At 37.3% G+C, this 13,803-nt stretch overlaps 1 non-coding gene across 1 annotated transcript; it reads right to left on the bottom strand.

The window, feature by feature from the left end:
• Window positions 1-244: 244 nt before the first annotated feature.
• On the bottom strand, window positions 245-351 carry LOC141688336 (small nucleolar RNA R71). Its single transcript, XR_012561784.1, has one exon. It is a non-coding gene; the product is annotated as a small nucleolar RNA R71 (small nucleolar RNA).
• Between the last annotated feature and the right edge of the window lie 13,452 nt (window positions 352-13,803).

The raw sequence follows: 13,803 nt of genomic DNA, 5'->3' as shown, positions 1-13,803 counted from the left end.
ACTTCAGTTTGGGGGTTCTCCTATAGAAGATCCCTACATGCACATCAAGGATTTCATTGAGATTTTCGACACTTTTAAGTTCAATGGGGTGACTGAAGATGCTATCAAGCTGAGACTTCTCCCATTTTATCTGAGGGATAAGGCTAAGTATTGGTTACATTCTCTACCAGCAGGCTCTATTACTACATAGGAGGATCTTTCTCAAAAGTTTCTCACTAAATTCTTCCCTATGGCGAAGACGGCTGCAATCAAGAATGTTCTTACTCAGTTTGCACAACAATCTGGAGAAACTTTGTGTGAGGCTTGGGATCTTTACAAGGAGATTCTAAGGAAGTGCCCACACCATGGCATGCCTGATTGGATGATCATAAACTGTTTCTATAATGGTTTAGGCGCATATTCTAGACCTATGCTCGATGCAGCGTCTGGAGGATCCTTGTGGGCCAAAAGCTATAATGAAGCTTATGAGTTGATTGAGCTAATGGCAGCAAATGAATACCAGAATCATACACAACGAATGTTACAAGTCAAGGTAGCAGGAAATCTGGAAGTGGATACAGCTACTGCTATAGCTACTCAACTTCAAGATTTGACGATGAAAGTGGACTCTTTGCGTAAAGCATAATGTAGTGTAACATGTAATCGAGGAATTATAACTCAACATAAAAACATAAATAGATAAAAAATATTAAAATATGAAGCACAGAAACCCTAGAGTTGAAGACATGATTCATACAAAGAATCAGAAGATGCAAATGACCCTCTAAGTCCACACTCAGGTCATGGGAAGAAGTTCATTAACATGTTCAAGCCTCCATGAGGAATAGGACATCAAAGGACTTTTAGAAGTATTTATATGGTTTGATTTAAAGTATTGAAGATCAGGGGTTCAGTGTCTGAAGCTAGAAATAACTTTCAAAGATGTATCAGCTCTGCAATGCAAAAGGAATTGAATTATATCAACTCATGTTAGTTGTTTGTAAACCAGACCAGTGCACTAAAAATCAACAATACAGAAGAGATTCAATTCAGAAATAGAAAGAAAATTAGAGTTGATACAGTTATTGGAGTCAAGCAAATTTCTCTAAGGAAAATATTAGTCGCAGGTTAATCTATAAGTCGCAGGTTACACTATTAGTCGCATGTTGGATAAGAAGTCGCAGCTTGATAAAACATGTTGCAGGTTAATTTCAGTCACAACTTAGTACAACTAGTCGTAGGTTAATCCATCAGTCGCAGGTTGAATGCAAGTCGCAGGTTAAATCTAAGTTGCAGGTTGAGACAAGGTCGCAGGATAAACTCTTAGTCGCAGCTTGGATTTGCTAGTCGCAGGTTGAGGTTTTACTTGTCGCCAGTTAGCACTTTGATTTATTTTAAGATTAATTTGCAGCATAAACAGAATGATATGTGGGGTAAAATAGGCCACCTGTCCAAAGTTTGTGAAGTCTATAAAAGGAAGCAATTGAAGTAAAATCAGTTGGTTATCTTCTTCAACTTTCAACAGAGTGTTTAAGGGAGTTCCATTAAAGCACCTCATTTATTAAGCTTGTAAACAAATTGTTATGCTGCTGAATTTATTATAGCTAATCAATTCATTGATTAGATTGTAGCAACCTCAAGGACTATATTAATAAAACACTATATTCCTCGAATTATTTTGTGTCTATTTTGATTCCGCTCTTATAACGAAGAACTTGTAAACGAATTGAAAAGATTGTAGGTATCGTATTCAACCCCCCCCCCCTTCTACGATACTTTGGGACTAACAATTGGTATTAGAGCTTGTTGATTGACATACAAATCCAGATCCGGAGAAAGAAACAAGTTCTTGAAAATTTTAATTTTCAAAAATTCTCATTTCTTGAAATTTTTGAATTTTAAATAATTTTAATTCCGCCAAGATGATGAACAACCAAAGAATTGGAAGTATCAAGGTTCCCCTATTTGATAGAGATAATTATAACTATGGAAGAAAAAGATGATGCTGTTTATGAAAGCCTCAAATCCACTTTACATTGGGATACTACTTAATGGCCCTTTTGTTCCGATGGAAGTAGTTGTTGAATCCACAACTGCAACTGGTGTAAGAATTCCTTCCTCATCCACTCCAAGGGATCCGTCTAAATATACGGAAACTAACAAGGAGATGATAAATCTGGACACAAGCCTCCAACTCATAATTGTGGAATCGACCGATAATAATATGGGTCATCAACTTCTAGGATGTAACAGTGTAAAGGATATGTGGGATACCATTGAGCTTTTAATGGAAGGTACAGAAGAAGTCAAAGAAAACAGGATGGATATTCCGATGACTCGGTATGAGGCATTCAAACTTCAACCTGAAGAAGCACTGTCTTCACTCTTTGAGAGATATACAAGACTGTTAAGTGAATTAAAGCTGCAAGGAAAAGTTTACCCTATACGAGAGTCTAACAGAAAGTTTATGCTGACGCTCCCAGTTCACATGGAACAAAAGAACACATCAATTAGGGAAAGAGCAGATTTTATTACTATATCCCTGGATGTGATCTATGGAAAGCTAAGAACATATGAGCTTAAGCAAGAGCAGAGAGCTATTATCAATGGACCTGGTTCTATTGACAGTAAGAGTATGGCACTAGCAAAAACTACTGCACTTGTAGTTCGTGAACCTGCAACCCAAGAAAACAAGGTTACACCCTCATCAACAATTAGAGAAATTGTCGCAGATGAAATTGCTCATGGTGAGCCAGAGGATGAAAGTGAGTTTTACACTCAGGAAGAACTTGAATAGTTGGAGGACAAATCTATGGCATACATGGCTGCAAAATTTAGTCATGTTAGATTCAGAAGGAAGCCCAACTATAAACCAAGAGTTTCATCAGGGAGATTTCAGAAAGGAAGCTACTCATCAGGGTCAAGCTCCAAAGGAGGCTACAAGTGAAGTTGGGTAGACAAGAGAAAAACAAGATGTTACAACTGCAATGAGTTAGGGCACTTTGCATATGATTGCAAAAATCCCAAGGCAGTAAAAGCAAATGATTCCTATGAAAAGAAGGAAACTTATGAAGATCTGAAAAGGAAGAATGAGAAGCTGAAACAGAAGCTGAATGCTTATATGGTTAAGGAAAAGGGAAGAGCGTACATTGCTGAAGGAAAAAGCTGGGATGATACTGATTCGGATGAAGAGGAACAGTATGTAAATATGGCTCTTATGGCAGACTCTGCAGATGAATCATCACAATCATCTCAGGTTCCTGAACTTATCACTATAGATATGTCTGTGTCTGAATACAAATCTATTGTGCATGAACTTACTTTAGAATTGTATAACGTTCATACAAGCATGCTTGCATATAAACTTGAAAATGATAAGTTAGTTCTTAAAGCTGAGAGTTTAATCTCTAGGAATGAAAAACTAGAATTGCTTGTAGTTGGACTAGAAGACCTTAAACAAAAGAATGAATGTCTAGAGAATAAGGTTTAGTGCAATGCAGACATAGAAGCTATTCTTAGAACCCAAATTGCTGACTTAGAAAAGAAGTTACAGGCCTTTAAGAATGTAGCTTTGGCTCAGAAGGAGATAATAGATAGTCAAAGATTTAAATCTAAGACTTCAATAGGACTTGACTATTCTAAGCTGAACAGTAAGAAACATAGTGGTACATCGGAGATAAACATGTTTGTCTCAGAAAAGGTTCCATATGTTATTAAGGATGTTATATCTCCATTATTCACTGAGTCTGTTTCAGAATTTTTGGATGAAGTAAGTTTGCTAATCAATGAGGAATTGATTGCTGAAGATAGAGAGGAGGTAGAGAAATCCCCTAAGACTCCTAAGGCTCCAGCTAATAAAGCCAAATCCATAGCTGACCTAGGTAATAAGGTTGATAGTAAGGAACCTGACACACTTAAGAAACCAGACCCTATAGTTAACTCTAAGACTGGTGAGAGTGCTAAGGTTAAGGCTAAGAAGAACAGAAATGGCAAGGTAGGTGTAAATAAGAAATCTGATTTTGCATCTTCCTCATCTGCATCTAGGAAGTTATGTAATAATTGCAATTCTGCTGCACACCTTACACATGCATGCACAAAAGCTAAAGTAGAATCTGTTGTAACTTCTAGTATGCCTGCCATGCCTAACATGCCTAGTTTTCATGAGCCCTGTGATGTAGTTGGATGTATGCCATGTGCATTTGTTACCACGTCTGAATATTTCAAAGCTTTTCATGCAACTGTTAGCACTTGCATTAACACTAAGATAAGCATGAGTAATGAGCACACACAGGCCAAGACTGTCCCTCCTATCTCTAAGTCTGACAACTCTGTTGACACTAACACTGAGAAAGAGTCAATTAAAGTGAAAGCTAAGCCTGTTAAGGTTTCATTTGTTGATTCTATTTCTACTCCTCAAACTTCAGGATCCAAGAAATCTTGGGTACCAAAGTCTTCTTAATCAATCTGTGTTTGCAAGGTAAGGTAAGAAAGGAAAAGATCGTGTTGATCCGGGATAGTGGGTGTTCTAGGCACATGACAGGAGAAAAGTCCCTGCTTATAGGTGTGGTTGAGAAAGCTGGCCCTATAGTTACCTTTGGAGATGACAAAAAATGATTTACTAAGGGATATGGCAATTTGGAAATTGGCAATGTCATCATTGAAAACATCTCTCTTGTGGATGGATTGAAGCACAATCTTCTGAGCGTCAGTCAGTTTTGTGGTAAAGGATACAAGGTTGACTTCAGGACAGAAAGATGTTTGATCGCTCAATGGAAAGCTGAGAAGCTTGCTTTGCAGGGAGTAAGGAAAGGCAATTTGTTCATAGCTAACTTGAAGTCTACCTGTGATGGAGTAATGAGATGTTTCTACAGCAAAGCTTCATCAGAACAAAGTTGGCTATGGCACAAGAAGCTTTCTCACCTGAACTTCAAGACAATGAACTCTCTGGTCAAGAGAGAATTAGTGAGAGGACTACCACATATGGAATTCAATCAAGAAGGACTCTGTGAAGCATTTGAAAAAGGGAAATCAAAGAAAGCATCACACATAAGCAAGAAAATGACAAGCATAACTGAACCTCTTCAGTTAATTCACATGGACTTATTTGGTCCAGTGAATGTGTTGTCACTATCAAGGAAAATATATGCTTTATTGATGGTCGATGACTACTCCAAATACATATGGGTGTTGTTTTTGCAATCCAAGGATGAAGCACCTCAGCTGATAGTGGATGATATAAAGAAGATTGAGATGGAAGCGAAATTACCTATCAGAAAGATCAGATCAGATATTGGGACAGAATTCAAGAATGCATTTCTAAATGAATTTTGTACAGAAAAAGGTATTTAGAGACAGTATTCAGCCCCAAGAACTCCACAGCAAAATGGAGTACTAGAAAGGAAGAATTGTACCTTGGTTGAAGCAGCAAGGACTATGCTAAGTGAATCAAGACTTTCTACTTACATCTAGGTTGAAGCTGTCAACACAGCGTGTTACACTCAAAATCGTACCCTAATTAATAAAGATCATAACAAGACTCCCTATGAGATAATGGCTGACAAGAAACCAACACTGAAATACTTTCATGTGTTTGGTGCTAAATGCCTTGTTGAAGGAAGGAAATGAGTATCTGGGAAAGTTTGATGCTAAAGCAGAAGAAGACATATTTCTTAGCTATTCTCTGGAATCTAAAGCTTATAGAATTTATATGATTACTTATCAGAAGGTGATTGAAAGTCTTAATGTAACATTCGACGACACCAAGCTAGCAAGCCAGTAAAGAGAAAAGGATTCCGAATCTCTGGAATTTGAAAATCTGTCAGATGATCTTTTGGATATAGAAGAACCTGAGATTGCTAGAGCTATACCTACAGTACATGGCAATACTGATTCTGGATCAAGTGGTGGTAATAATGGAAACCATGATTATGATAATGATATAGGAACACCTTTAAGAACTACTACATAAAGATAAGAATCATCAAGTCATGGTGGAAACAACTCAGGGGGAGCAGGAAGAGGATCTACAGTTCAGACTCAACATGATGCTGAACAAGGGTAAACATCAAGATCTTATCTGCCTCGACAAAGTGTTTGGAACAGAGACCATTCTTTTGAACTGATCATTGGTGATCCTAACACAGGAGTGAGAACTAGACATGCCACACATAATGAATGTCACTTTTCATGGTTTCTCTCAGAAATGGAACCTAAGAAAGTGGATGAGGCACTTGAAGATTTAGATTAGGTTTTTGCAATGCAAGAAGAACTCAATCAGTTTGAGAGGCAGAAGGTATGGAAGCTGGTACCGCAACCAAAGAATAAGTCAGTGATATGCACTAAATGGGTGTTCAGGAACAAGCTGGATGAAGATGGCATTGTAACGAGAAATAAGGCCAGATTGGTAGCTAAAGGTTACTCTCAAGAAGAGGGTATAGATTATAATGAAACCTATGCATCAGTGGCTAGACTTGAGATAATTAAGATATTTCTGGCATTCGCAGCACATTCAGATTTCAAAGTTTATCAAATGGATGTGAAGAGTGTATTCCTGAATGGGGAGCTAGAAGAAGAAGTGTATGTGGAACAACCTCCAGGTTTTGAAGATCCAATTCTGGCTGATTTTGTATACTTCTATTCAAAGCTCTCTATGGTCTCAAGCGAGCTTTAAGGACATGGTAAGACACTCTCTCTGAATTTATATTTGAAAATGGTTTTACTAGAGGTGTTATAGATAAAACTCTGTTTCATAAAATGCATAAATCTGATATGATATTAGCTCAAGTATATGTTGACGATATTGTATTTGGTTCTACTAATGATGATCTTTGCAAGGGATTTTCTAAGCTAATGCAGAGTAAGTATGAAATGAGCATAATGGGTGAGTTGAATTACTTCCTTGGGTTACAAGTAAGTTAAAGGAAAAATGGAATATTCATTTGTCAATCCAAGTACATCAGAGAACTTCTCAAGAAGTACAACCTGGAAGATTCAACTCTGGCAAAGACTCCAATGCCAACATCCACTAAGCTTGATCAGGACAAAACTGGTAAGAAAGTTGACATCACAAGCTACAGAGGTATGATAGGCTCATTACTTTATCTCACAGCAAGTAGGCCAGATATTATGTTTGCGACATGCTTATGTGCTAGATTTCAAGCTGAACCAAAAGAGTCTCATCTTATAACTGATAAAGGATATTTTGGTATCTTAAGGGAACTCCAAATATTGGTATTTGGTACCCTAAAGGTACATGTTTTAACCTAGTTAGCTATACAGATTCAGATTTTGCAGGTTGTAAGATTGACCGGAAAAGTACCTCAGGAAGCTGTCAGTTTCTTGGGAGAAGATTGGTATCCTGGCATAGCAAGAAGCAGCACCCAGTATCCACATCAACTGCTGAAGCTGAATATATAACTGCTGGAAGCTGTTGTGCCCAAATCTTGTGGATGAGGAACCAACTCCGGGATTATGGTATGTTGGTATCTAAGATCCCAATATTTTGTGGCAACACAAGTGCAATAGCAATCTCAAACAACCCAGTTCAGCACTCAAGAATAAAGCATATTGATATCAGGTATCACTTTACCAGAGAGCATGTCATAAATGGCACTTTGGAATTACATTTTGTACCCATAGAGGATCAATGTGGCGCCCCAAAATCTGGGGTCAGGGATCTCGGAGGCCACGCCATCTAAACCACCATAAATCACATACCTCACATCACAATATATAATTACTCACACTTTATGACCCCACACTTATCACACGCACACACTTACAGATTATTGTCTTGGAAATGAACCATTCATTACTAGAGTAGATCAAACCACAAAGTGATAATTATTACAACCCAAAAGTATTTAAGTCTTACCATGGAATAACCTTTAAGTAAGGCTAGTCCGTCGGCCAAATATACGTTTCTTATTTATTACCTTACATAAGTCATACTTATAAATAAGCCGAACTAAAAACAACTGAAAACCAATCCAGCTTATTCAGACTACCTGCGGTACAACGCCAAACAACCTACGAAACAGCTAGCCATTTCCTACCCGTTTCCTGGCTGTGGTTCTCATGGTAGGCATCTTGATTCACTGTTGTGTTGTGTCAATTTAAGAAAAGAAGTGTGAGCTATAATGCTCAGTATAATAATTTACGGTATGAAAATGACTATAATGATAAACTCACGTAAAACATCTTATAAGATAATTACATTTTATTCGAACATAATTTTCCTTGGTGATACACACCTTTTACGAAAACAATCCTTTAGTGGATTTTATTAACCTGCGAATACCTTAATAGTAAACCCAACACCTAGGCTTGGGTTGCGGTATTGCATCATAATTCCAATTGGAAGAATAGGACACTCATTGGAGCCACCGCATACGATGATAAGTCGTAAAATGATAATAGTAACCTATTCTACTAGTAGAAGGATGACACCTTCGTATCCCGGTTATCACCCTGGCCGCATTCGGGCTATGTGTCCCATTTTGGGTATACACATACTTCACAAGTTCCTGAGTACACCGAGTACCTTCGCTTGCGGTACCTTTGGTAGTCCATCTAGTACACATAGTACCAGAGTCTACCCCTCCCTTGTCCTTTTAAAAGAATTCTATCATATCTCGAGAACTCGAACCACATCGAAGTTCCCCAAGTGTTTTGCTTGTTGATAGAAACAACTAATCTCATTAGGGTATATATATACTGTTAGGTCACACACACACTGTAGAGGGGGTGAATACAGTGTATAGTACACTCAAATCGAACTTTAAGAACTTAAGTAACAGAAAACAAACTTTATTGAAATAATAAACTCTGTTACAGTATGGAACTGTTACCTCTCAGTGATGAACAAATATCACGAGAACTGCTAGGGTTACAACGAATAATCTTCTCTAATAATGATAACACTTATAGTGTAAACCCTATGTCTGTGTTTATATACTACACAGTTACAAGATAATCGCTAATTGATATGGAATATAATTCTGCTTCCTAAAATATATCAATCAGATATCTTTTCTTCCAAGTATTCCATTCTTCACGGAATTCCTTCTTCATGCATATCTCTTCTTATGTTTATCTCAATCTTCTTTCCTTTAATCAGCTACTGTCCTTATCTGATTATCCTTCAGCACTTAAGTTCTGATATCTATCTTCTGATGATTATCTCCTGATAACATACGTACTGATATCCTTAAGTCCTGACTTCCAGTATAAGTACTGATCAACAGTTAAGTACTGATTTATCCTGTTCAGTAAGATCTGAAAGCTAAACATAAAACATATTAGCCATGACATTATCAAATATATCTAAAAATCTCCCCCAACTTGTAAATTAACATAATATACAAGTTTAACAGATATTTGATGATGTCAAAAACATTAAGTATAAATGCATGAGAATTAGACTAGATAACTACAACTTACAGTCCTTAAAGTTTTTACCAATTTCAACTTCTGATAACAACTTCAGTCTGTATAAATATCAGAATTTAAGTAGTTGTAGATCTTCGACTTGGCTTCTTCATTTTCTGATCTCTCTGATGTCAGGAGTTGTTCTGAGATAGTTCTTCAACAAACATTTCTCAGCATATCTTAGTTTATCAATCATTCACCTTTTAACATCTTTAAGCTCTGCAGTATCTTCACCAGTTTGAAAGATTGCAGCTCTGAGATCATTGATCTTTGCTTTTCTCAACTCCTGATCTAGTCTTATAACATAAGCTTTGTCAGACTCTAGATTGAATTCAAGTCCCTTAATACCAAGATACGTTCTGATCTGTGCAGTATTAGGCTTCATATCAACAATATCACCATTGTGATCTCTGTACTTTGGAACATATATGCTGTCAGACTTAACAGAATAAAGCCTTTTCTGTCTCTGAATCTGTTCTTTTAAGTAGTTTGCAGCAGTCCCTGTTATTCTGTCATCCACTTGAAGTAAGAAAAGTACATACTCCAATTCTTCAAAATACTTCAATGGAATGGTATTTTGTCTTATATGATAAACCCTACCATCTGTCATGAAATACAACATGATATATTCTTTCAAGTTGGTATGGTAAACTATCTGTACAGATTCCAGTTGATTCAATCTCTCAGGAGTTGCTCCAATACCTGGTTCACTCAAGGAAGTTGGATCATTGGTAGTGTTGTGTACTCTTCTTTTATCAGCACTTCCCAATCCAGTTTTATCTCTAGCTTCCTTTCCAGTAACTACTCTTGCTTCAAAACCACTTGCAGTAGTCTTCAAAGATTGAGTCTGTTTTGCTTTAGTGAATCCTGGTAGGAGTGTATTTGATCTATTTTCTGATATCAAGTTAACTTGAGCTCTGTCAGAGGTTACTTGCTCCTTCTGAATATCAGAACTTACAATTTCTTGACTCTGAACAACTTGAGCCATGTCAGAGGTTGTTTTAAGAACTTTTCTTGAAGTCAGAGCAAGATCATCTTTTTCATCAGCAATTTCTTCTTCCTCAGGAGGTACATAAACCTTGATAGGTTCACCAACCGTTTCTTTACCCTTGGATCTTGGATCTATCTGTGGTTGAGATCTAGCCAATGTTGCTTCAGTATGTGTCCTTTCTTTGATCACAATGCCTTTAAGTTTTGGAAGTGACTTTTTACCAGAAGCTTCGGATTTAGATGTGACTTTCTCTGATTTAAGTCTGGCTTCTTCTTCCTTTAAACTTTCCAAGTCCATTCCTGGATTTTCTTGAAGAAATAACTGTCTTGACATTTCTTCGTCAAGATATAGAAGTTTATCAGAACTTATCCTTTTACCAGCAGCAGAACTTATTCTTTTCCCAGTATCAGAACTTGTCCTGTGACTAGCTTGTCTTGATGTAAACCTTCTACCTTGACTATGACCGCTACCCATTCCAGAGTATCCTTGATCATTATTTCCATCATCCTTTCCTTGCAGTGTCTTGTTAGTTTTGCATTTGGACTTAATTACCTTCTCCCCCTTTTTGGCATCAGCAGGTAGTAAAAGAGAGATAAGTAATTCCACTGAGGATTGGATTTCAGTAAGTTGAGATTGCTGAGAAGCTTGATTTGTAAGAATGTCATCAATCTGAGCTTGTTGTTTCTCTTGAGTTTTCTCAATATAAGCAATCCTGTCAATGGTAGGTTGAAAGAACTTTTTCTTATCAATTTTCCAAACTTGTTCTTGTTTGATAAAGTTCTCCTGAATCTTGTGTAGCTCTGCATGAGTAGTTGAATGAAGACCTTGTAGATGTTTAGTACTCAATGCAGTGACTCTAAGTTGGGTTTTAAAATCATCAGAATTTAACATTTCATCAGCTTTAGTCAAGTGCTCAGCAAGATGTATTGCAGTTGGAACACATGAAACTGAGTTCCATTCCTTAGTCCACTCCTGACCTGCAGGAGTTTCACTCCAAGGTACTGGTGCATCCCTGATAACAAACTCCTTTACCAGTTCAGACTTAGGAAGAGTCGGTTGAGGAGTATGTCCTGAAGGACCTGCTTCATCAGCATCTACAGTTGGAGCAGCATCACCAGTATCTCCAGCATTTGCAGCATCAGAACTTAAAGAATCAGTATCTTCGGATAAGACAACAGTGTGAGTAGCAATGGAGGCTTTAGCATCCTCTAATTGCTGATCTGATACTAAGTTCTGATCAACAACCATATCCTGATGCTCACCTAAAATCTGATCATCAGCATCTTGATGCAGAGAAGGTGTTGTTGATAACTCTGGAGTTTGAACAGCATCAGTAACGGGTGTTGTGAAAGGATTATTTGTTGTTGGAGCTTCTAAGAAAAGTATGTCAGGCACAACCAGGTTCTGAATATCAATTTTAGCACTTGTGCCTGGATCAACAAGAGACACGGATGGTGAGTTAGCCTTGTCAGATACAGCTTCCAGAGATGGAGTTGATGGAGAAGAAGTGACTGGAGCAAATTCCTTGTCTTGTGAGATCAAAGATTCCTGATCCCCTTCCTTAGCTGCTTCCTCTTCATCATCTGAAACTGGCCTTTGTGCCCTCTGTTTCTTGTACTTCCTTGTTGATTTGGATTCCTTGGGAGTTTCAGGAACTATCATTCGTCTAAGCCTCTTGAGAAGCCTAGAACCCCCAATTTCAGAATCTTTCTGAGAAACCTCTTTCTCAGCTTCAGAAACAACAGGTTCTCGAGAAGAAACCTGTTCCTCAGAATCAGATTCATCTCTCAATACAATCCTCTTTCTCTTTTGAGATGTTTGAGGAATAGTTTTTGTCCTCTTTGGCTTGGAGGATGAGGGTTGAACAGTCTGTGAAGTAGAGAGATAGGATTTGAGATAATTCCTGAGGGTAGGTTGAGTAGAATGAGTGGTAGGTGCTGAGGATGATGGTTTTTGGGTGTTTGTGGTTGGTTGGAAATCAAAGTAAACAGATCTATAAGTATCAGGATCAGCATTTACTAGGATCCGTTTTACAGACTGAGGAATCTGTAATGGTCTAACCATTTTTTTCTTAGTATCAGCATTTACCAGATCATTAAAATATCGTTTTGCAACTCTAAAAGGTGGGGTTGAGGAACTGACTAATTGAGGTTCATCAGTACAAAAAGTATATAGAAGTTGACAGAATCTAGCAAAATAGACAATATTTCTATTCTCTGTCATCCTATCCCCAATAAAACCAATTATTCCAGTTGCAAAATCAAAATGAGTTTGATGAATAATAGCATACCCTATGTGCTGACTCAGAATTGGGATAGCATCAAAATTCAAACATTTGTTCCCAAAAGCTTTGGTGATGCAGTCAAAGAAGAAACTCCATTCTCTTCTGATATTAGCCCTTTTTAACTGCCCAAGCTTTGCCAAACTCTTTTCATATCCCAAATCAGCCATTAACTCCTGAAGTGCTGATTCCTCTGGAGTTGAAAAAGTACAATTTTCTGGGAGATGTAGAGCTTTGCGTATTGTACCAGGAGTGACTACATAAGATGAATCACCCATTTCAAAAACAATACTGGGAGTGCCATGTTTACCACCATCATCAAAGTGCCCAGTCCGCCAAAACGTCAGAACTTGTTGACTCAAAAAGACTTCAGGCTGTGTTAATGCGTACCCAATCTCACTGTGTGCAAGAAGATCTTGCACAAAATGCAATTCAGATGGAGCTTCAGCATGATCAAGAATTGCAGCATAGTTGTTTGGAACAAACTTAGCTCCATCAATGATTAAATCCTTTGGTGCCATGTGAAAAAATATTGAGATTCAAGTATGCCTGTTAGGTGTTTGAGATAGTGTCTGTATGAAAAACCAACGTGAGAAAGAAAGAGAAGGAGAGTAAAAGTAAGGAGAGAGATAAAGTATAAAGAAAATAAAAGATTAAAGAAATCTTCTCTTTGTTGTACTTATACTCTGAACAAAAATGTTACCGTTGGACACCTTTCAGACAGGCAGTAATAACGGACAGTTACTGGGCTCGAGAAAACAGGAATCATTACTTACCCAGTTGCCTAGTTTCAAGGAAAAACTGTTCCATTTATCAAGAGAAACAGTTTTAATTCAAAATTTAAACCGTTAGCACTGATTGAATTATTTTTCACTGCATCATTGAAATTTTGAAAATACATCACATGAAAATGACCAAGATAAATTAGATATGTAAGTGCTGAAAATGAATCAGAACTTAATATAAAACAAAAGTTATATGGTCATCAGAATATCAATCAGGATTTATCAACACAAGATAAAATAACTCAGAGACAAAATCTTGAAGTAAAAACAATTTTCATTAATATATCAAGACAATACATTTATGAAATGGAAATTACATCAATACTTATACAAGATTT

This window comes from Apium graveolens, chromosome 9, assembly GCF_009905375.1.
Source record: "Apium graveolens cultivar Ventura chromosome 9, ASM990537v1, whole genome shotgun sequence".
NCBI classification, from domain to species: domain Eukaryota; kingdom Viridiplantae; phylum Streptophyta; class Magnoliopsida; order Apiales; family Apiaceae; genus Apium; species Apium graveolens.
Note: the sequence above shows the minus strand (reverse complement) of the source record. Positions and strands in the feature narration are given on the sequence as shown.